Source organism: Buteo buteo, chromosome 22 (genome assembly GCF_964188355.1).
Source record: "Buteo buteo chromosome 22, bButBut1.hap1.1, whole genome shotgun sequence".
NCBI classification, from domain to species: Eukaryota; Metazoa; Chordata; class Aves; order Accipitriformes; family Accipitridae; genus Buteo; species Buteo buteo.
In genome coordinates this window covers 5,971,518-5,996,330 of record NC_134192.1, presented here as the reverse complement: position 1 = coordinate 5,996,330, position 24,813 = coordinate 5,971,518, and positions in this window count along the sequence as shown.

Here is a 24,813-nt window from a genome sequence, read left to right as displayed (position 1 = left end):
GGCATTTAGAAGAGAGAGCAGAAACATAAATAAGTTCTAGCAGGCACACAAATGTCTTCACAAGTAACACAACACTACCGTAATGCACCGAAATTCAAAATCATCACACTGCTGCTTTCTTACTGTCTTCAGAGAGTTGCTGTATTAAGTCTTCAGCTCAGCTGTGTCCTTTGTCTGCTGAAGGCTAAATCTTATCACAGTATTGACAATCTAATGTCAAGGAACTTGATTGTTCCCTGTCTTTAACTCTCTGGTCTCCAAAGACTGCGAGTTTTTGGAGTCTAGTAAGTAGCCCACTAGAATCAGTGCTAAGGCTTCTATTGACTTCCAAGGACTTCAGATCAGATCTTTGGTTAACCTGCAAGTCATCAATACAAAGATGTCAAATTTTATGAAGTCTAGAATTTAAGTTACCCCGTTTTGAAAGGCACTCTATTATTTGGCAGATATAATGGGAATATCTGTACCAATCACAGAGAATTTCAGTTTGAATCAGATAGTTTCAGCTCTGTGTTATCATTTAACCTGAATTCCATTTATCTATTAAATGTCTGCTAGTCTGCAGACTAAAGATTCAGAGTTTTCACTTTAAAAAGTTTCAGAGTTTTCATTTCATGGCGCTGCTATTTTCTAGTCAGGCAAATAAGTAAATAATTATGAGATCATATTTATGCACAGTTTGAGCCTTCAAAGAGTTCAGTTGAAGAGAATGGTGAGAACCATCTGAGTTACACTGAATAGGGACAACAATTTACACTTCCGAACTCATGCTACATCCATCAAGATAAGGAAGGAATTCAACAGTTTTGCTGTTGGTCATCACAAGCTCTCTACGTTATACAGCTCCAATGTGTCACACCATCTTTTGATGGGATGGAGCAAGAGTAAAAAGAAAAGAGGCTTTATATAGATACATATTTATAACGCACACATAACTGTGTTGTATATATATTCTTTTGGGAATAAGGAAATTTGAAAGGAATTGTCCCCAAGCAGCTGATGTGGTGGCAGCCATAATAAAAAGATCTGAGTACCACTATGCGGTGTATCATTGCCATCTCTACATTCACAACTGCTATCATGTGGATTTGCTTAGAACAGAAAATTCTAGCAAACTAGAGGGGCAGAGACCCTTACCTAGAGAATGGCCAATGCACTTTTCTGCATTTAATGACATTTGGGTTATATGACATTTTGGATGTCAGTTAACATATAAATCATAAATTTTATCTTCCTTTAGAATGAGATAGAGATAAGTAGGAAGTTCCTAAACAGGACAATTTCCCCATGCGTTTCTGCCATTTATGTAGTGCTGTTAAGAAGCATCAGAGCACCAAGAAATCATAAGATGACTAGTGCTTAAGGATTTGCCTCTGCTTGTGAAGATTTTTTGAGTATAGCTATTCAAACAGCTTTAAACAGACACCACATTTTAAAAAATCAAGAGCATAAATTCTGGTGGAAGCTTTTGCTCAAGTAATCAGTTTAAGAATCTTGGAAATAGTCTGAAGAGCTTTCACCACTGGCAGAGAACTGCATAGTGACTGACAAACCCTACACTGCAAAAATACACTTGGAAATACAGAGTAGACTCAGTACCACTATATACAGGGTTGGGAATTCCCTCTGTCTCCTTTGTTGGGTCTCTGTTGGCTTAAAATCAAAGAAGAACCCCCAAACAATTAAGTACTCATGATACAAGGTTAACTTAATTATGGATGCACATTAACACGCTACCCATACTTTGGCTAAAAAGTGAAGATTTAATGCTCTGGGAGGAGGAGAGACAGAAAAATCTAATTCAAGTGCTTTTATTTATCAGTTTAATTGAACTGTAACTTAAGAAATAAAAAAAACATTTGTCATAAAAGTAGCTGCCATGTTATCTTTGTGACAGACTATTTGAGACATACAATGGTAATATCTGTGCCCTTATTCCCTGAATTAGGATCATCAATTCCTTAGCAATTGCCTAGAGTTCTTTTGAAAGTAGAGGACTTTATTTTCCCATTACAATTTTATACCAATTTTTATGGACTGGTAGAAAGCACATGTTTTAAATCTGGGATGTTTGTCTCAGATTCAATTTCAGAATTTTTTTTTTTTTTTTAAATGCTGACCAAGTGTCCTATCATAAAGACCACATTTTAAGGTAAATTGGAAATTGCTGGACAGCAGACCCTGAGAAGAGGTCAACATTTTGACGAATGTGTGAGCACATCTTCTAATATTAAAAGCAAATAAAAAGATTAAGTGATGATCCTCCAGAAGTTTCAAACTTCTATGGAAAAAATCGAAGCTAGCATCCAGCACAGGGTACTATCATATTACAAGAGGGTACAAGTGTTCAGTCAACTTAATTAGGGCCAAATTCTGATAGGGCTTTATTTCATACAAAATAACTTCCTCCTCCTAAAAAGTAAACACCACAATGATAAGGAATTTACTTATTATATTCCAGTTTTGACTCATGGAACAAATTATACTGAACAAAGAAATACACAGTTCCTGCAAATAATACCCAAATCCTCACACACAACCCTAAATCTGAAAGTGATTTATTTTGAAACAAGCAATTTCAGTCTTTTATCTTTTGATTTTGTTAAACACAATATATCTAAAGTTCAGGTACAAAACAATGGAGACATTAACACTGTCAACTTCTCTGTAATAAGTTATCATCTTTGAATAAGGCTTAGAAAGAGGGTCCTTCACAGTTGATGGTGGACACTGACTACAACATTGCAAAGTAACACTTCATAGCTTGATCCAACTCAGCTCACAAAAAAAGTAAAATCTTTCCTTGCTTTCCCTGCTATTTCTTTGTCAAGCACTTTTTGTTCTCAGATTTGCACTGTGATGAAGATGATTCTGAAAGTGAAATCCAAATTAACCATCCACATTATTTTGCATCTCAGTTTAGTTCTGTAACTGGCACCTTATGCTTGCTCTAATTTCAGATATAGACTGAATTATTTTGAATATGCTAATAAGTCTGTTACTTTTCTAGACACCTATTTTGCTGGAACACTGTCTGTGATCTGTGAAGCAAGTAATTCTGCCTATCAGCTTACTGCAAACAGCCAGCAGAAATGTAAATGGCAGAAGCTGAGATCAACCACTGCTCCCACCTAATTTGTTAATTTTCATGCCATATTGGGGCTACATCCTCGTGCTTTTCTCCTCAGGCTCAGCTTCATTTTGTGGCTAGTTTCACTTTAAGTGTTTTCAGGGCATCAGTGAAGGATACAGCTGTACCAACCAGACTGAGATTCTCAATCTCTTTTTCGGTTTTTTTTTTTTTTTTAATTTTTTTCTATAAAAGGTTTCTCATATGGAGGGACTTAAGTGCACACTTTTTTCTAGGAGTACTTTGCATTTTCTAGGAATGACTTTGCTAGCATTTTTATGACCCATCAGATTCTAATGAAGACAGAACTGTTATCTCCCATGCAGTTAAGATATGGCTGTATCGTGTAAACAACCTAAGCCCAAAGGTCATGACAAAGCTAAGATATTTTAAAATAATGTGGAACAGTCATAGTGCTTTCAGGATTAGGTAACCCAGTTTTCCCCATTTATCTAATCAATAGCTGCAGTAGAGATGATATAAAAATAAGCGAAGTTGGAGAAAAAAGCAGAGATTTCCAAGCAATCACTAAGAACATAAAAATATTTTCAAACAGAGTGCATGGGGAAGAAAACCCTGATTTCTAGAAATAAAAATACTGTTCTTTCTTTGAAGAAAGAAATAGAAAATGAAAGAACTTGAGGTAGCTGTAAAGTAGCGTATGTGCTGTAGTTAGAGCAGTAAAGAGGAAGCCTATGTAATTTTAGTCTGCGTAATCGTTATAGCTAGCCATTCAAGCATAACAGTGGATTTTCTGCTGTAGCAACAGTTTTAGTTTCTGTTTTTCATCATAAAACTAATTAAAAGTAGCGATGGGTTGAACTGTTAAGAAAAAAAAAGGTATGGGTATATTTGAATACTGGATTATCCATTAAGGCATATATCACTTACCAAATACAGTTCACTCATATCAAGTTCAAGCTGTGCCACAGAAAAAGCTCCAGAGGAGCTTAGCTGAAACATACTTCCACAGACTTAATATCCTTAAAATTATCCTCAAATATGGTTTTTTTTTTTTCCCCTATGATTTTCTAAAAAAATATTTCCTTTTTCCCTGGCAGTGGATGAAACACAACATTCCGATGTCGATTTGCTAGAAGGCGGCAATTACTAACAAAAGCTGTATAAAGGGTTTGAGACAATTTTACTAAATGCATACAAAACCCCCTTGTTGCTCTTAAATTCAGCTGTGTCACAGTCCTACTTAAGCACATGTAAAACTAATGGAAAAATTGCCTGATATGGAAATACAAGCCTGAACTCTGGGTAGCCAACATGTTTCAAGATCTGATCCATCAAGCCTTCTACTTGTTTACTCAGGCATATGGGTGTAACTTGAAGCATTTTCGGGAAGAAGAGTAAGTGAAAGAGACAGTTGGTGCAGTAGATAAGCCATATCAAAACTCAAGAGAGATTTTATCATGAAGATAATGGATGTGTGTTAAGAACACTTACCAAAGACTTGATAGAATATAGATCTGGAGGCCGGAAGATGGGCTAATGAACCATAACTTTCCATTTCACTTTTCTAGAACTTCATATTTGAAAAGCAAAATACACAATACACATGAAAATGCACACATTTAGAATCCTTCCTCCTTCAGTTACTAGTTGAATGTCCTGTCCTCCCCAGCATACACACACACACACATATATATAAAATTAGTTATTTTATTTCAAAAGTATATGGTGTGCTGGTATTCTTACCCCCTGGCACCTGCCTTGAGCTGCTGCTGGGGACAGGGGACCCCAAGACAGCCAGACCTGGGGTGCGCTCTACACATCAGCCCCAGCCACTTGTGTGTTATGGCAGTCTTATTGCCTACGAGTCACAAGTACTTGAAAAGTTCTTTTCAAGAGTATCAAAACAATATTTCCCCCAAAACTTATGCAATTATTTTCAGATTGTATACTTGGATAATGCAAACACCTGATCTTCACCTTTTGGGAAGCAAATTATTTGAATAAAGCCTTCCCCTCCTGGAAGTTACAGCTGTCCCATGGTAAGCTAGGAACTCAAATTCCTGTCTCATTTCTAATTAAAAGATGTGAATGAAAAGCTGACATTCTGTTGTGCCTGAGAAGATTGAGGGGTTTTTTATTCCAGATCTGCAAATGATAGGCAATTATTTAGTCAGACTATTCTATGCAAATGTTCTAGAAGCTGGATGTTAATTTGACATTTGTAATATAATATTTCTGGTGCTCAAGTCGCACAGTTTATAATATTCAGACAAATATAGCGTTACCTACCACAGCATTAAAAGTTCAAGTACATTTCTCCTAAATGCTTGCAGCCTAGTAAAATAATTTAAATTCTGAAGGAACACATATCATCATCTAAATATAAATATTATAATAACTAGTTTCATAATTAAAATCACTTACAAGGCAGGATTTAATTTTTAATAAACCTGTAGTACTCTATAGGTATGTTTGGTTATATATTTAAAACTTACTGGTGTTTTAATTGCTTTATTTGTCACTGTTACAGTTTGTTACTATAACAATCACTACAAAGAGAAATACTTTTTGTCATAGTTCATCAAAAGAAAGTTATTCATATTAAGACAAGATAGGAACTAAATTTGTAGAATAAACCAGTAATTTCTTCCTCAAAGTGTATTGTTTTAGTTATGCCTAGGGTCATCTACAAACTTATAAAAGCAGGTTTTAATGAACAATTATCCTATACCAAAGAGATGAAGAGAAGCATCAAGCACTGAATGTAACTGAGAAATAGAAACACATGTAGAAATAAAAAGCTGGAATTTTGCATCCCTGAGAAAGAAGAAAAAAAACAATTTCAAGAGACATGGCAAATTGCACATGACTGATGAGAATCACATTGATTTTCCTAATTTCTTTTACATAAAATTCTCTTTTCAGTACAGGGTATACCCATTAATATCCACTAATGAAATGAAATTTTCTCAATTATCTGCATTTATACAACTATTATACGTGCTGCTCATCAATAATCGTCACACAGCAGTCAACATTTTTAAGGTCCTAGGGTAACTGGCCAGAGCTTACCTGTAAATCTACAATACAGTCCAAGCAGAAAAGGACAGTCAACAGGAAAATAAACTGAAAGTGAAAAAAAGAAAATATTCTTTTTTTGTAACATAACACTAACTCAGATTAGTTATGTGACGTTATCTGCAATTCTTTTAGAAGGCTAAATTGACAAATAGCATTTATTGCCATGCAGTGTCAAATAACTAAACAGATCAGTCATTAAACCTCCAGAAGGACCACTTCCTTGTTAGGGATGGGATCATGCAGTACAATTAGGCCTGAGTCTTTCACCTTGATTAGGACCATGACTTATGCTTCAGAGGAAGATGACAGACTAGATACATCCATGGTCTGATTCAGTACAACAACATCCTCTGCTCTTTCTGAAAGCCAGAACATGAAAATTCTTACGGGAACTGGAATTCAGAGCTTACTCTGAAATTTTGTGGTTCAACTATGCAGTCCAAAATAAATCTAGAGGTTTTTTTTGTTTCATTATTTGTTTTATTTGTTTAATATCCATATTTTTCATACTCATGTCAGTCATTTCTTTAGGTACATGCACAAGAAAGGCCTGTCCTACATCTCATTGAATAAGCAAACATTTGTATCCAGCAATATTTTACATGGCAGAGACAAAGTGGAGGCCAGTTTAGAACCTCCAGGCATACAGTCTGCCAGGTTAATCAAAAGCAACTTTGTTAATTCAAGCTAGAAAATAACTAACATATTAGTATATTCCTTCTAGCAGAAATGAAACTTATAGTCTTGGGAGGGTGAAAGCCGAGGCCTTGTGTAGACCAGTAAACGTCGGTGCCCACAGGCACTACTAGAAGCTACCAGGTCCCATTGCTAAAGTAGCGCCTGCATGTCAGCTTATAAGAGAAATATCTCTACTGCATCTAATAATTACATTCAAGGGACTTTCAGACAAATGCTTTATTAGTTAAAAAGTTGTAATTTTAATTCCTCTAGCAGAGGCTGAATGAAAATGCACATTTTAATTTAACCTCTGATCCAATTCTACAAAGTGATCACTTGATAAATTCATTGGGTTGTTTAAGGCTACCACTTGGTACAGAAATAGCATTAACAAAAAGCCTTGTGGATTTTTTTTTTTTCTTTTTTAGCTTTTTCAGCTTTTCAGTGTATAAATTAAGCTAAAAGCTTGTAGGGACTGTGTAGTTTACCCTGATTGCACGTAGCACATACACTCTATGAAACAACTGTCTGAAACAATTTCAAGAGTCAAGTAACTAAAGGTCTGCTTACACTGTAAAATGCTTCAATGTGTTACCCATGGGCACTTACTTCATAGAGTGCTTGTTGTAATTCTTCTCACTGAACTTCTTCCCTTCACCTTCCCTCCCCGCTTCCACTCAGGCAACAGCAGCTAACCTAAAGGTTGACTTAAACACAGGGATTCATATGAATATGTTCTATCACTATATAGACAGTTTTGAATGTCCTTTCAGGATCTTTTAGATTGTTTCTGTTCAGAGAAGAAACTTGAGTCCTGATTCTGGCATCTATTGGATGAGATTAGTCTTATATTAGAAACCTAACGTTATGGCACTTTCTATTTGATCCCAGTTCCCTGCCTCATTCCAGCTGGCGCAGGAACCAAAGGAACTCTCTTGTCATGTCGTTTTCAAGGTCATATTAGAGCTTCTTGGTTTTGCTGCCAAACTTCCTTACTACTTATTTCTATATTTAGCTTTTCCTTAGCTTAAAGTCTTTTGTATAGGCTTCTTGATGCCACTTTTTGCATTCAGGTCCCAAACTTTCTTGGTCTATACGGCTCGGCTTCTACTCTAGTCTAAATATGACACCTGATGGTTCCCACTGCTCTGCTGACCATCAAGTAAAGGAGTTTATTTTGCTTTTCAGCCTGAATGAAGAACAGCCATTGTGTCCAGCATCTTCACTAAGCTTTCATGTCTCATCTTAACTCGTACTGATACATATATATGCATGTGTATGAATATACGTACACACACATATATGTAATCTACTTTACAGGAAAGACACAACATTTTCTACCGGTGCCCAAATCTTCACTCTTCTCAGTTTTTTGAATACCTAACAATTAACTGCTGTGAAATTGTTTCCGAGAAAATACCGAATCTGTGTGGTTCCTGTGATTTCCCAGCTTCAGTAGTGCCAGCCAGCCAATGCGGAAGAGACAGAACATCTCCAGACAGCCTATAAATGCCACCTCTAAAATAATAACTTTGCAAAGTGAACAAGAGATGAGAGAATCCCATTAGATTACTAATGGCCATTTCTTTCCCCTAGTAACATGAGGGAAAAGCAGGAGCTTCCTCTCAACCTCCATGCCCAGTGCCCAGCTCAGACTGAAGTGCTGAAGTTTCCACAGCTGCCTTCAGCTCGCAGGTACTGAAAAGATTACTGTCGTCCTAATGATCAAGTACATTTTACATCTTTTAAGTATGAAGTGGTAGTCAAGGATGGGAGATTAAAAGTTACCCAAGCTAATTCAAGCAAGATTCTTCCCATCTGTTCTTACCCTAGGGAAACGTGGAGATCAATTTTCACAACCTTTAGACTTTCTTCTGAATATTCCTGAACAGATATTTTACTAGCTATTAAAAATAGGATCTGCTACTCATTCCAGATCATTATTACTTGCCCTTTTTTCTTTTTCTTTTTAAACAATTTCTTTTCAGGTACGTATTTCAGCTACTATATTTGGTACTGTTTGTTGGTGAGCTTTTAGGCTCTTTAAAACAATTTTTGTTCAAAAATGTAGATTATTGCAGCAATTGATAATCAAACAGATGATGGATTTTTTCAATTTGGGGTTGTTCAGATGCTTGTGTATATCTAGACTGGACTTTCATGACCAGTTCAAGCAGAACTTTGTCATTAGATATGGCACTCAGAGCTAAGCTTCATAGTTTATTTCTAATGAAATACAGCAGAATGGAGCCACAATTTCCAAAGCATTTATCAGTAGTTAGTGACATAAAAGATGAACGGGTCTCCTTGTGATGACATTTAATGAGTGTCACACTTGCTGTGTGACAATTGCTAAGTCCGCTCCCCTTCCTGTCCCAGTTCTGTAAAGGAGAAACAACTGATTAAACAGTCTCATAAAGGACTTCAAAATGTATGGATGACCAGTGCTATGAGAAACAAATACTATGTGATGAGGGACAAATAAAGTATTTTTTCACAGAAAAAAATATGCATTATGCTGGATACTGTCTCCTCCAAGGAGCTGTTTGTGCTCTCATTGAATGCCGAATATGAAGAATAGACCCTCTACATTAGACAAGGAAAAGGCCTTCCCTCTTTCAGCTCATTGCAGATACCTCTCTTTACAAAGTAAAGCAGATCCCCCATGAGAGAGATGCCCATTATTATTGCAGGCAAGGCTAACATTTCAAAATGTATAAAAGACACACCGGTTGATAAAATACTCTGTCTTCAAGGAACAAAGTTAAAAGCTTTTGTGCTATAACAAAGCATTCAGATTTTAAGAAAAGAAATTAGTTACAAAACACCTCTTTGGAGGTTGGAAGTTCAATCACTCTCATTTCACAGTTCTTTATTCTTAAAAATAAACTGGAAAGATTTATGTGCACCCTGGGAGCGGCAGGGGGAATGGTGCTTCCAGTTAAGTCATGGGAAGCTCCATAGCTCTACGAGAACAGAATCAGTCCTCACAGAAATTATTTGTTAACTACAGTCAAGGAACTACAGCCACACACCTTTCATGGGTGCTAGAATGACACTGGAGCTACCTCCTTAGCACCCATCTCTTTATGGAATTAAAAGAGTGGTTCATTGAGCTTTGTCTCCTCCTTCCTTCCTTCTGCTCTTTCTCTCTTCCATATGTATGTGAACTGTCCTCCATCCCTCCTGAAGGTCTAGTCCAAGCTAGGTTTAATCAATGGGAGTATTCCTATAGCCCTCAGATCACCTTGGATGACCTCGCAAAACTCCAGCTGTACATCACGTCAAACGGAGCAAAACCCAAAATCATCTCTACAAAACTTCTGGTGTGCTCAAGAAGATCCAACACAGTAGCAGAGGCTTTGGGATTCCAGCATCACAACTCCTTTTACTGAAAATATTTTGCAAATTAATTTCAAGCTGGCAAGCTTTGTGAAACACAAATAGCTAAAATTGGCCAATCTACTATTTAGATTAAAGTGAAATATGTGCACTTTTGTTGTTACTGTTCCTGCAGAGATTAAGCAATTTTCTATTGAACTGTTTATTGTTCAGTATTATAATTTACAATATAAGCTGTGCCAACATTCTGAAAGAAAGATCCAAAGAACATTCATTTCTGTGCCTTTTTAATGAAATAAAACTTTCCCAGAAACACTAAAAAATGTAGGAACTGAGAAAGTTCCACTGAACTCAACGTCTGCAATGCCTACTGGACAAGAGAAAAATGCCAATCTACACAGTCCTCACTCACAATGAAATTTAACTTTATTCTTTATACTTAACAGCCCCCCCCCATTTAAAAATATTTAGATACCATCCTGTCATTGTAATCTGTGCTGTATTACAGGACCATTACCTGTCACTAGCTGTGAAATAAATGACTGCTTCCAAGTTGTATAGTCTGACTATATTTTTACATATAAAAGACAAATGCAAGTGAAAAAACAGGACTGTGTTTAAATGTATGTAAGCAGGTACTACATCCCAGCTGGAAACTGGATTTGATGGTGAGTACCAGTGATGGACTATTTTCTGTGGAGGATATCACAATGTAATGGAGTAGCAGTTGAAACAACACTTTCAGTAACACATTATACTAGCTTCATTTATCTGTTCAATGAATAGGAAATCTACTTAAGCCACAGTGCCAAGATATGCTATTTCTTTTGCCTCAAATGCATTTTTCACGTTGCCATACTACTAATGGAAAATGTGTTATAAACAACAAAAAATGTATTTTATCTCACAGAACACTTAATTCATGCAGTGAAGATTTTAACTGAAGTTTCTATCATTTTAGATATGGAGGAGTTATTCTTTTTCTTCTTCAAACTTCGTGACCACTTTAAAAATTATGTATTCAGTATCAGTTAAAAATACCTATACACAGCATAGTTGTCTGTTAGCAGCACATAAGGCATATAAAATATAACTGCCTTCTATATAGGGCATCTGTCATCAGCTTTTAAAGTGGAGGCCAGTAGTAGAGGGCTACTCCAAGCACTTTTTCATTAGCACACTCAAATTTCAGCAGAGGTCAAGAATGCCTTTTTCCAAATTCAGCTGGAAAGAAAATTGTTCCCAATTTACTGCGCCGTGACCGTAATCACGGTGAAGCATGCCTTCATCATTTCTGTGCTTGACCAAAGCAGCATGATCTATATGGTAGCTGACTGCTGAGTAACAGGATACTTGGAGAGATCCAAATCCTAGCTGTCCACTGTTGAACCAAGCCAGAAGGAAGAGCACACCAGGTGCCTTTACCTTACAGTGGCTGCCAAGTTCTTGTTAAATATACATAATAGTATTTCTCAAGATAACAGGAAACAGGATGGTATCCAAAAGTCTATCATGAAGGCTATCAATTTTTGATGTCAGTACTATCCCGTGCATAAATGACAGAGCTGGCCTAGACTCAGAACCACCTACGACTGCAGGCATATCCTCTCAAGTGACATAAAATGCAGAATGCAAAAAACTGTCTAATGTCATCCTATATAAATAAATATTAAATTGCATTAATGTAACAAGAACGTTGAGCAGAATGAGCAATGATTTCCTAATTTGTAATCACTGAATCATGACAGGTCAGAGGCATGTTATGTGATGCTATATATCATCAACAGTTATACTGCTTTATTTTTATGGAAACAGCGAAAGCAGATGAACAATATTTGCACTTTCTGAATTTAGCAGTCTATTTTCTATACGTTCAAAATCAAAGTACAAAAGCTCATGCAAGAGATGACTTATAATAGAAGAGAACCAATGACAAGTTCAGAGCTGATGGATATTTACAGGGGATAAAACATTTTGAAAGTTCCTGTGAGGGAAAGGTGTTGAAGGCAAGACTAGTACTATATTTATTTCTCAAATTTACTATCTATTCAACAGACTCTCTTAAAAGACACACAGCTATAAAAGGCCACTCTTCTGCTATGACAGCACTCTCTACATTACACTCACTGATGATTTTGCCAGAAGAACATATTCCTGGTACTATTATAGTAAGAAAATGATGGAAAATAGCATCATGCTTTGTTGTTTAGGTTCATTGTTGGTATCAAGCAATATTCAGAAATCTTTGTGGCCTTTGAAGTTTACTCGTTCTTCAAATTTCCCTTCTAATCAACAGGTTCAGGTGATGCAAGTAGCAGCAGTCAAGCTTCTTAGTGTGAACATCTTAGGCATGCTGCCCCAATTCACATTAAATTGTTTTATTTTCAGTGCTGTGTGGCTGCATTTTTTGATAACATGGAGCACTATGAAATAAGTTTTTGTGATTTGTGAAGGGCAAAGGCAATCAAACACAACTTTTATGTCATTACTACCGCATAAAAGCATATGTTCACTATAACGTTCCAGAGCTATAGGAAATGCCAAGTAAAAGAAAAACAATGTTTGATTGTTTACTCACTCCATTTATCCCACATTTATGTGAAATAAATAAAGAAGCTATAAAGGGGCTCCAGTAGCACACCACATTTAACTCTTGCTGTTGAAAAGCTAAAACGTAATAGATAAATACCAGAACATTTTAGAGAAATATATGCTATTCCCTTTCCAGTACAGCCTATATCCCAAAACACTGCAAAAACAGAGAGAGGAAAATATTTAAGAATATGTATTAGGTTTATATGCATTTTTTTTTCTGCATTCTATTGCAGTCAAAAATCTGGCTTCACTCAGACAAATAACCATTTTTATGTGAATGTTTTGACAAATAACTCCAATTTGTTATTTAGAGCTTTGGTTTATTGCAGTGGCAGGTGGGACTGTTTATCATCCATGTTGGCAACTGTCACAAACTGCCTGGAATCCTGCAGACTTCTTAGTTAAATGTATACTTAATTGCACTTAAGTAACATATAAATTGCATTTGGTTTTAGACAGCAGAGAAAAATGCATGGTTACTAGATAGGTATGGCATATTTTTTCAAGTTTGTCATAGGGATGATCTTTTACTACATAAAACTCAATGTTATGGTTAACATGAGCAATGGGTAAAATTTTCAACACATGCATCTTGACTTGAGATACACAGATTTTTTTGAGGAGGATTGGCAGGCTAAGAATTTACAATACACCAGGTGATGCACTGTAACTGCTTATGTTTAAGCTCTTACCTGTAGCAAATGTGAGGCACGTTCCCCTCAGAGGAAAAGGGGACCTACCTACACCACCTTATCCTGCTCACTGTTAAACAGAGGTGACTTCATAACTTAAGAGCTTAGCTTATTGCAATGTAATTATTTTGGATGCCTTTATGTTTTCATTCATCAATGGAAATGAGAAGTCAGCAACAAGAAGTTCCTCTTTGGTTCACACAATGACTTCTTCTAAAATCAAGTTGACAATAGTTTTAATGAAAGACTGTTAGTAAACTCAGCCCAGAAGATTCCTGTTCCATTGTCACACTCATTGTGTGATGTTTTTTCATTTCCATAACAAAATAGTGATAGTCTCATCAGAGCAGTAATGCATCAAATCTATTTATCGCCTGTTACAGTGTCAGGTAACTGAAGCTTCAGCTTAACTTAGGAGAAAATCTGCCTGGACAGAATAACCTACAGAGAGGAAATTATTTGTCACCTCAGGCAGTTGATGATTTGAGCTAAAGTTAAAATGTACAGACTTTTATCTCCTTTAAAGAAATGTTTACCCACTGTAATTACTTTCTTATTGTTCACATATAGTGTCAATTCTCTCTGGAACCTCGAGTCTTGAGATCTCTCATCGAATCCAGTTTTTGGAGTTTAGCGTTTACCTTCTTTTCTTAAATGTTTAGTTCTCTACTTTTTAATTTTATTTAAACTTCTCTTGAAATTTAGGGGAAAACAGAAATGTATTATGTACTTCACTCTGCTATTTGATAATTTCTCTATAACTCTACTGTGTTCCAAGGTAATTATCTAATCTGAAAATAACATTTCCATCTTGTCTCCCTCCTTTTGAAGGTTTCCCCTACCTCTAATGATTTTCTTCCTATGTAACTTCTATTTATTTAAAAAACCCAAACACCTGCGACCAGGTGAGATTATAATAGTGCAAGAAAAGGGCTAGTATATAACATTTTTTTAGTCGTTCTGATTACTTATATATTCGTATATATTACTGATATATATTAGGTTTACTTAAAAAAGCACCTTGGCATGTGGACCAGTGCCTCACTAATGATACCTAAGCCTTTCTTTCAAGGCATTACAGTCAGAGCGAAGTAATGGGTATGACTAGCTGAACTGTTTTTCTTTCTGCCATGCAATATTTAATTCATCAAAACTGAAATTCATTGTCCACATACTGCTTATTCACCAAGTTTGTAAAAAAAAAAAAATCAGAGACCTATCAATCTTCAGTAGTACTGCAAAGAAAGCTGTTTTCTGCAAACTCTGATACCTTACTGTGTTCAGAAGAGTAGTAAACCTATTATGCAATGCTGTTTCTAGTATATACTTTAGGTCTCTTGACAACAGTATTAACCTTTTGCCATGTTGAAAATTGCCTATTTATTTCTACTTTTTGGTTTCTGTTTTAGCCATTTTCTAATTCAATACCGTACTTTACCTTTCAGCCAAAACTATTTATTAGCTCTAGCAAGGGACTTCTTTAAATTATGTCCCCAGTCTATTATCCACTATTTGATAGACAAGATAGCATGTCTTTTTCTTAAACAAAGTCATACTAGTTTCTTTGTATCAAATATAGATGTTTGCAAAATTACGTTTTTTAATTAAAGCTTGCCATCTGTAATTTAATAAAAATTCCTCAATCAATTTATGAACATAATTGACAACAATTAAATCTTGACAAGACAACCACAAAGCTGAGATAACCGAGATGGATGCAGCTTAAAAATGTAGATAAAAAAATTGCCGTAAAATATACTGACACTATAAATCAAGTTCCTACAGTGATAGAGGTTCACCTGAACAACAGTGTGTGTGTCTTGAGAATTTGGTTCAGATGTCTGGAGATAACATGACCATGTTGCTAAGGTAACAATTTTTCTTTTTCCTTGGAAGAATAAACAGGCATGTAAAACCAGTATAAAATTGACAAGTAATATCTTGATGCCCTTAGGGCTTTTCTAGTTTATATATGGCACTTTGCGTAGATGTTTGATATTCATTTTTCACAGCTGATTACCCTTTTCCTCACTTAGACATTCCTTTAGAAACCAATTGTGTAAAATGGAGAAATAACTAAGGATTCAGAAGAAAGAGCAAACTGGACTGTGAAGGCAGTGCTACAGTCCTACGCAGCTGCTGCATCCACGAGCGAAATACTGAGCATTTTTGTCTAAAGCATAGCAGAGAGAATGTCAATGCAAAACAACTCATACATAAGGGACCTCTAAATCATTGCAAAAATAAAATAAGGTAACGTTAGAACTGTGAATATTACAAAAAACAACAAAAGGTTCTGATTCCTTTTTTAAAGTGAATTACACCGGAATCTTTTCCCCTTTATGTTTATTTTCGATGAACAGTGATATTTTATTTGCACGAATCTTCCTGAAAATTATATTACAAATTGCATTATAATGGGAAATCTCAGTGCCCAGGAAAAAGTTAGTTACCCTCAGCACCCTAATCACTATCCTAATATTTTGTCAATTAAATGAACTAGACAAGACTTTCAACTATAAACATCTCACTTCACAAGCTTAGACAATCAGGTCTGGGATCAGATGACGTACTGCAACACTGCTTTTTCACAGATGTCTCATTGTAAGGTTTTATTCAGAGAAGGCAGAGACTGACGTACTAGAGGTTTCCATTTTACTTAAGTGCAGCAGCCCTTTTCCACTACAATCTTTTTTCCTTCGCTTCCTTCCTCCTATCTAGCGCCTTCCTCCTTCCAGAGAAAGAGGCATTAAATAAGGAATCATAGAAACTTGAACAACTTACACATTTCAGTCAGACATTTATAGTAACAAATTTAGCTTTAAGTTTGAGGTTTTTATGCCCTATAAATCCACTATTTGCACTTCTGGGAAATTACCATCTTTCCATCTACTTTCAGGGAATTCAAAGCTATACCTTCTTTGGGAAGTGAGGGCAAAGGCAGAAACCCAATTCTTAATACTTCCAACCTGTCCACATGCATCATCACTGTAAAAAGAAGACTTGCTTGTAGTTTAATGAATAGTGTTCAGTGCTTTCCCAAGCTAATGAGCACCACTAGGTCACATTTTAATATATGACTTGCTGTCCGAGAAGAGAAGTCTCTTGGCCATGGCAGTCATTAGTAATATGGTAACAGGAGGTGACAGTGTGAAATGGGGGTGGAGTGAGATGTGATGGAAGCGGCAGTATCTCATTGAGCTGGAGTAGGAGCAGAGCTGGGGTTGTATGAAGGTCTGACGTGGACATGAAGAACGGATGACTGTAATGATGAGAAGAGCTGGGAAATTAGATTGGGAATTGGAAAGAGGAATGGGGATCTCTGAGATGGGAGGAGTGTTAAGTTTAAGAAGAAAGGGCAGGAGCTGTCACACAGCTGGAAAAGGATGGGCAGAACACAAAATGGAAGATGGGTGAACTGGGCATTCTATGTCAGCAGGATGAACAGGGAGTTGATAGCAAGGGGATGTGGAAGTCCTATGTCCACAAAAGCCAGAGGCTGCCCTTTTGGGATGCAAGAAGGAAGGGCTGGGATAGGAGACCTCAGGACTTTACTGTGGTCACTCTAGAGCAATTCTAACTGTGACCCGGTTTGGCAGTGGACATCACGTACCAGGGCAAACCTACCAGGCCTCTCTCACCATCCTCTCTCATTCAAGTCAAACGCACTCCCTTTTGCTGAAATTATTTTAACTGCAATGCTTTGGGGCAAAAAAGAATGACAGCAAATCACTGGGAAGGAAATTGAGATTGCAATCTGAACTAAACAACTTGCACAATTGCAGCACACTAGTTTACGAGCTTTCCATACTCAAGAAATAAAAAACCATCTACAATCAAACCCAACCCTTTAAAACATTAAAATAATGCAGTACAAATATACTTGCTTCTGAATACATAAGATGTTTGAAAAGACCGAGCAGTTTGAAAATGTCTTCATACAGCATACATTGTTAGTCTACAAATTATACCTCCACTACAGGAGCACGGTAGCATACTCCTTCATATGACAAACAAGCCTTAAATTATACATAATTAACGCACAACAATGTTTGTATGTAATAAACATTAGTCTGCATACTGAAGTTTTAAATTTAAGGTTTTGCATTCTGAATAGAATATATTTAATTTCACTAAAACTTTACCTGTTTTTTCATCAACAGCTACTTAAGGTCCATCACACTTATACATACATACTACATGAAGTAGTATACAACATTTGAAGCTACTGCAGCCATTTTGGTAGCTGAACAAATGCTGTACAAAACTGAGGTAGAACAGAAGAAAACAAAAATATTTAATAATATGCCAAGCACCTGGCCACCATACGCTGCTATTCATGTAGAGAACTACAGGTATTCCATCATAATACTGACAATTACTGTTATCATTTGTCATGTTCAATTATCACAGATTCAATAGATGTTCTTAAGAAAACAGAGAACAAAACATATCTACAATAGTTTAAATTAAATGGCAGGTATTTTGGACATCACAGAGCTTCCTCAACAAGCTTTCAAAAACAGGGCCCAATACTGGAATTACAGTGCTGCACAGTACAAGCTCTTATCCTCAGATATTAACAAGGTGTTTCTTAAAGTTCTTTCAACTGCCTTTTCCCTTAAAAATCAACCTTTTTTTCCTTCATGTCTCAGAAATAATCCTTCCACAAAATAGTTTATCTAGTTCATTGCTACCTTGGATACCATCTGGATAAATCTTCTTTATTGTTTTTTTAAGAGAAGAATATTTTAAGAAAAAGGAACCTAATTAATAATATTGATAATGACAAGTATTTTGTTTCACATGCAGAGGTTGGAACAACTTGAGATTTCCTGTTTGATTGGTGAGAGGAATTTGTTGTTTGGTTTAGAACCTCTAATTAACGCCTAACCTTCACAACCAAGTAGAAATGCCAATGGGAAGAACTTGTCCCTGTACAGATATACACCAGCTTATTCATAAGCAGTCTTTGGGATCTAATGCAAGTGGCAATTAGCGAAACCAAAACACAGTTCTGCACGTTTGCTCTCCTGTTTCTTCTTCTTTTTTTTTTTTTTTTTTTTTTTTTTGCTATTACCTGGAGCATTTACATTGCAACTGCCCTTGCTACTAACTTCCCATCTGAAACCCTAATTATCATTAGGAACCATTTATGATATCAAAACATTATATTATAATTTAAGGCTAGTTAAAAGTGCTGCAGAAATGAATGTATGCTTATGAAACAAAGTTACTTTTATTAAAACCATTTCAACAGCTTTTCAGCAGCTGCTGAAAATAACAAACACCCTAATTAGAACATTGTGGATTCTTCTTAATAGGCTTTAGAAGAACGAAAAGAAAATCTCTCTCTTACACTGATAGGGTAGTATGTTGCATATCATGCTTAAGATGCTGCACAGCAGAGAAATATTTTTCCATACATTATTTCTAGTCTCCGTTTGAATAATGTCATAGGTCAACTTGGAGCATGATAACCCTGAATAGAACATACAGCGCCATTTCTAAGTAATTATTACATTTTTTTTCCCTCTAGGGATAAACTGCCAAATATAAATTATATAGATATTGTCACGTTATAACCGTACCCGTTTCTATAGATCTTACTCATTGATCCTTGCATTATGCTGGCCTGCTCCTTCAAGTACTAGGAGGCCTCAGAGCGGCCACATCTGTAAACCAGGATGGGTTAAACTTGTTGATTTGCTTACATTTAATTTTTAAAAATCTTGTGACTCAAAGATATATGTGTATGCTGAAGACTTTTCCATGGGATTTAAAAACAGGTCTCCTGAGTAGGTGAGCAGCTCACTCGTGTGGTGAGCTATCATAGCAGAGTGAATGCTCAGCCATGCTCAGATCAGTCTTAGCCCTTGTATCTGGGCTTTGACTAAAGCTACCACTGAAAATAGATGAGTCTTCTCCCACAAAATGAAGCAGGCTGGCTTGGAACAGTCCCAGTTTTCCAGAATGGCTTGGCTTCAGTTATATGCATCTGATCACAGAAATTTAAAAACAGCGAAATGCCATTTCCTTCAGTCTTGAGGTTTAGAAAAAAAAAAGTTCTAAATGTCCCATCTATCAAAATAGTAGGAGGATTCTAAATTTTGAATAACCTTGATACAGATGGAAAGCAACAAAACAGCTATATCTCAGGTTTGAGAAGAAGCATCACATTACCACCACAGAGCTGACAAGAAGTGACAAACGTTTGCTTCATCCTATAAGCTTGTTTAACAACCAGAAGGGGACAAAATGTAATGTGTCTATCACAGGCATGCTGTTCAGGATTCAAATGGTAGCTCACAATCTCAAATACAGAATTTTAAAATGAAAAAAACCACCAGTGTGTCCATTTCTATTAAACGAGGGCAAGATGCAAACTCATTGTGATAGCCCTGTCATCCAGTCTTATCCCCAGCTCCCAAAACTTGCACAAAGAATGTTGCAATCAGCTTCAGGATGACACAAAATCTCCCAGGCCCTGACAGGCATAATCCTTTGGTAAAATAGGCTCCTTTATCTGTAATGCTATCACCTGTTGACAGAAGTGATGTGATGCCACATCAAGGACAGCATATAATGTGATTCAGATATACCTTTTTAAAAAAAAAAAAGTTTTCTTTTGTATGAAATAATGATTTAGAGATTTCTGACAAGCACTGTAATTATTCAAAGTACTTATGACAGAATGGCATAATTTGTCAATACATCAGAGATAACTGCAAGGTGACTAATCAAAATAATTGTGGTTAAACCACTTTCTAGATACTGTTTAGGTGATGATATAATGAGAATGACAACACAATCCAGTTACTGACATTTAGAACTCTTGGAAGTATTTCAAATGTCTCAGGAATAATGCAGATGAGAAATGTTTTCTTTTTGATGTTACAAATGTGTTTAGTACTTTTTTTTTTCCTGTGGACCTGTCACTGAAAGTCTCAAGCTTCACATAAGTTGTCCCATTAGCCTAATGTTATTGTTCTGTCCTCTGTATTCTTCTGGAAAAGACACAAAGCTACCTAGGTCCCTTCACAGTGTCTCAGATGACTGAAAAATAGGATTGTCTAACGTGTTTTACAACATTTGTCTTTAGGATTTCTGACAGCTCACTACATTTAACCATTTATTCCACACATGCATAGATTTTAAGGACAGAGGGGAACCCTTTACGATCATCCAGTTCAGCCTCTGGCATAACGCAGAACTAAGAATTCAGGCTACCAGATTAAAAATCGTGTTAGAAGTACAGTTTATCTTTTTTTAAAGAATCTGCTTTTTATTTAATGACTTCAAGTATCAGCAACTCCATCACATTCCCACATAAAGATCTGTTTTCTTCTTTACCACAGGGCATGGTTGACTTTCTAGGATCACCTGGGTATCTTACCAAATACCCTGCTGTTACATAGCACAGCAGTGATGCCCTTGATCTCTCCTATTCTCTTTCTGTTGCAAACAATAGGTTTAGGTTTTGGTCTTGTAATTAAGTCTTAAGTTTATAATATTCAGTATGTAAATGTTTTCAGTATGTACATGTTTTCAGCCTGCACAGTGCAGGAACATTCAAGAAGGATGTTCCTTTGCACACTTCCAAACTTAATACACAAAGTTAGGACTGACTGGATCATATGGTTACCCGTAATTGTAAGGGACTGGACTTGCTGATTCAAATGGTGTCTTTTCATTCTACATTTCCACATTGCTAGAATGTTTAATGGCCTTATTAAAAATTAATGTTTTAGTTCTTGTGTTACTATTTCCTCACTGATCTTGTTATGTCTTTATCTACTAGTTTAGAACTTACGTCAAGTTATTCTCTCATGCATGCACCTCTAGGTATTTTTTCAGAAGTCATCCTTCCTCTTGGAAAAGCTAGAGACACAGACTTTGGGTTTTTTTTTGTTGTAAGTCGGATCATTCTCGTATTATTTTTATGAACCCTTTCCTATTTCAACTTTATTTTGAAAATATGGTCTCTGTTAATGAATTATTTAATGACATGCACACATGGTAAAGCATCTGCTTTAACCTAATCTCTTCCCATGTAAAGGCAGCTTTAAAGCTACCTCTCATATCTATCTTTTCACACACAGATAAATTACATTTGGCTTCACTCTGTTGACACTTCAGTTATTTTCAAAATTATTCTGAGTTTTCAGAGTACATTGCCACCCCTCCCCTCCCTCCAATTTCCCTCGTTTAAGTATGGCAAAACTTTTTATTCCTTGAGGCATGACTTTTCATTTTAATAAAGAAAAAGGCTGAGTGTTCTATGTGACCAACTTGGAAAGTGATATAAACTTCTCTACTGAATTAAGACCTTCTTTATGATATATTCTTTTCTCATTCAGTCTTTTAGAAGACTTCATCCTCTGATCAAGCAGTCACAACAAGTACAAAATTACAGTATTTCTTCCACTTCCTCCAACATCAGCTATATAAAAAAAAAAAAAGTTTCCACAAAGCTCTTATTTTGAACTCAGTTTCTGGTCCATAGAATAATACATATGGCTACACCTTTCTTTGCTTGTAGGAAATGCAAAAGACTATGGCTGGAACCCTTATGTTAGTTCTCTACGCAACCAGTATATCAATTAAAAAAAAAAGTATGTACGGACTCACGTATTCATGTTGTACATGAACAGTTTATATCAGACTGATCCAAACACAGCATCGTTTAACAGACCTTTAACGCATTCAGATCATCTGTCGAGTGCACTTATTGAACCCTCACAGTCCTGACACACTCACAAGCCTGTAGAAGAAATATGACCACCAGAATGCACCCTTGAACTTGGGAGGGCAGCATGCAGTAGATCATTATAATAGCCATTTGAGAGTCAATGTCTTCTGGTATTTTAATAATGCCGGCTAGTATTATACTAAAAATAATGTGCTTGAACTTTGGAAAATGCAGTTAAATTTGTGTGGCACCTTCAGAATTTTGTCCCCTCTACCTAAAGCCTATTATATGAGAAGACTGATTTATCTCTTGATTGGGTTTTATAAAGCTATGACAATTCTTTGCAGAGAAGCATGAAAAATATTCATCCCCAGAGCTTTCATAATCCAGTTTAAAAAAAAAAAGTAGCCTAGTTTCTCTTTAATTTCAAAATACTCAGAGACTTACAGAGCTGACATTTTTTAATCAGAGCAGAACTACTCTTTCAAGCCTTCCAACTCACTCCTGTTCTTGCTTTCCAAATTAACTCTGTCTTGTAGGAAAAAAACAACAGATAGACATTGTCACAGCAGTATGTAAACAGAACAGACAGTACAGAGACAGAACAGACATCAGGGAGCAAATTCTGAGGTCTTATTTCCTACACTTGTACTCTTAGTTCTCTGAGGATAAATCCCATCACCTGTCTTGTGAGACCACTGCTTGGAAGCACGTGCTCTAGCTACTCTTCAGCTCTTCAAGCATGACTAGGTGGCCACCCAGAACATTGCTAAAAGTGACTGACTACTGGTGGACTGAGCTGAGATTCTCTCTTCCAAACAGCTGCTGATTGCCGCAAGACTTGGAAGAATTTGTATGTTTTTAATTCAGTTGAAATTGGACAGTGCTTGAGGAAAACAGCATGTCTGCACTCTGAAAATGTCATCCAAAGTACTAAAGATCTCAGAGTCAACAACTTCTGTAGCTGAGAATCTTCCCCCTAATATTTATTATTTAAAGAGAGCCTAAGAGGTAGCAATAGGTCTAAGCAGCACAGCTAACGAAAGATTACTCTAAGACATTAGACTTCTAGATCAGTACTCCAAAGCAACCGAAAACCTGAAACACATGTTCATGGAGTGATCACTTGCATTGTACAAGAGTCAAAGTTTCCAAATGGCATCACAATTTGGATGCTTTAACACAGCTGGTGCTGAAGGTGAATACGCGGGTGACCGTAGCACAGTTTGCATTAGCAAGGAGAAGTTATCCCTTTCACCCATGTTATTTTTGCTCTTGAAGCCAGGAGCAGTGCTCCAAAAATAACCAAAGGCTGTAGATTTTTTTTTTTTTTAAAGCACAAAATAACTCCAACAACACAAAAAACAGTGACAGCTTATGTGACCCTCTTTAGTTGATTCACATTGGGGTTGGATAATGGGATTACTAGGGTAGATCAGCTGAAGTAAATTTGTTTAGTCTCAAATGGAATAAATTGGCAGGCCATGGCTTTTGGTTCACCATCCTAGTCAACTAAGTAATGTTCCTATACAGCAGACCTTTTTTTATATACAGAACCAATCTAGCATGAAGTGCTTTGAAGTCAGTTACTTACAGTACCTGAAAAGGAATGCACTTAAAGTCTATTTATTTATTTATTAAGCAGATAGGGGACGATGTGCAAGTGAAAGCAAATGAGGAATCAGTGAATAAAGCAAGCTAGCAACTAGATTTAAAAGGTCAAATACCCACTTTTGGTCTACAGAAAGTGCATGCACAAACACGAGAGGAATGCGAGTACTTCATTGTCCTAAACTGAATTGTCACCATGTTATTGTCATCTTTCAATCTTCCTTAAACTCTTTGGGAATCTGTAAATAACAGCAAACATATTCTGTTCCTGCCATTTTCGAGGAAGATTGATGTATACTCTCCTGCTCTAAATACAATGCTGAGGTATCACAAACCTTTGTGGGGCCACAATTTTTAAAAGTAGCATAGAAACAGTGCTGTAATCATTCAAAATTACAGTGAACTCTATAGTCCTCTATTACAGTAATTTTTCAATACAACACCCCATCCCTACTTTTAAAGCACAGTTGCACTCAGAAGATCATAACAGGCCTTGGATAATAGAAATAATACTGGTTATTGTAATCCCTCTGACATGAGCTTGCCTAGCAGTAGCCAGAGTATCCTCCCATTAACTTTCCATTATACTTAGCGTCATTTTGCTACTGCTGTGCTATTACGCTCAATATGTCTCACTGCAAAAAAATAGCATCTGTATTTTACAGTAAGGTATCAGCTAAACATCAAGGAAAAAACACCACCATACTCAAATTCTCCTTGTAAGTGGAAAAGGGAGTACACAGGGGACAGAAGGAATGTATGGTCCCCCATTAAAATAAATGACTTGAGCACTCTAATTGGGAAGGCAACAGGCAAGATGTGGAACAACGAATCTTCTGCATAAAAGGGAATCACATGACTGACCCCTTGGTTTTCTACCAGCCAGTGGAGTGATGAAGTATCTAGCCAAATAAAAATATTTCCTCAAATGCAGACACTGAATGAGTTTTCTTTTTGTTTTATTTTCATCTCCTGGTAACTGATTAAGTAAATTTTATGTGGTTTCAACTGTGTTAGGTTATAGTCTC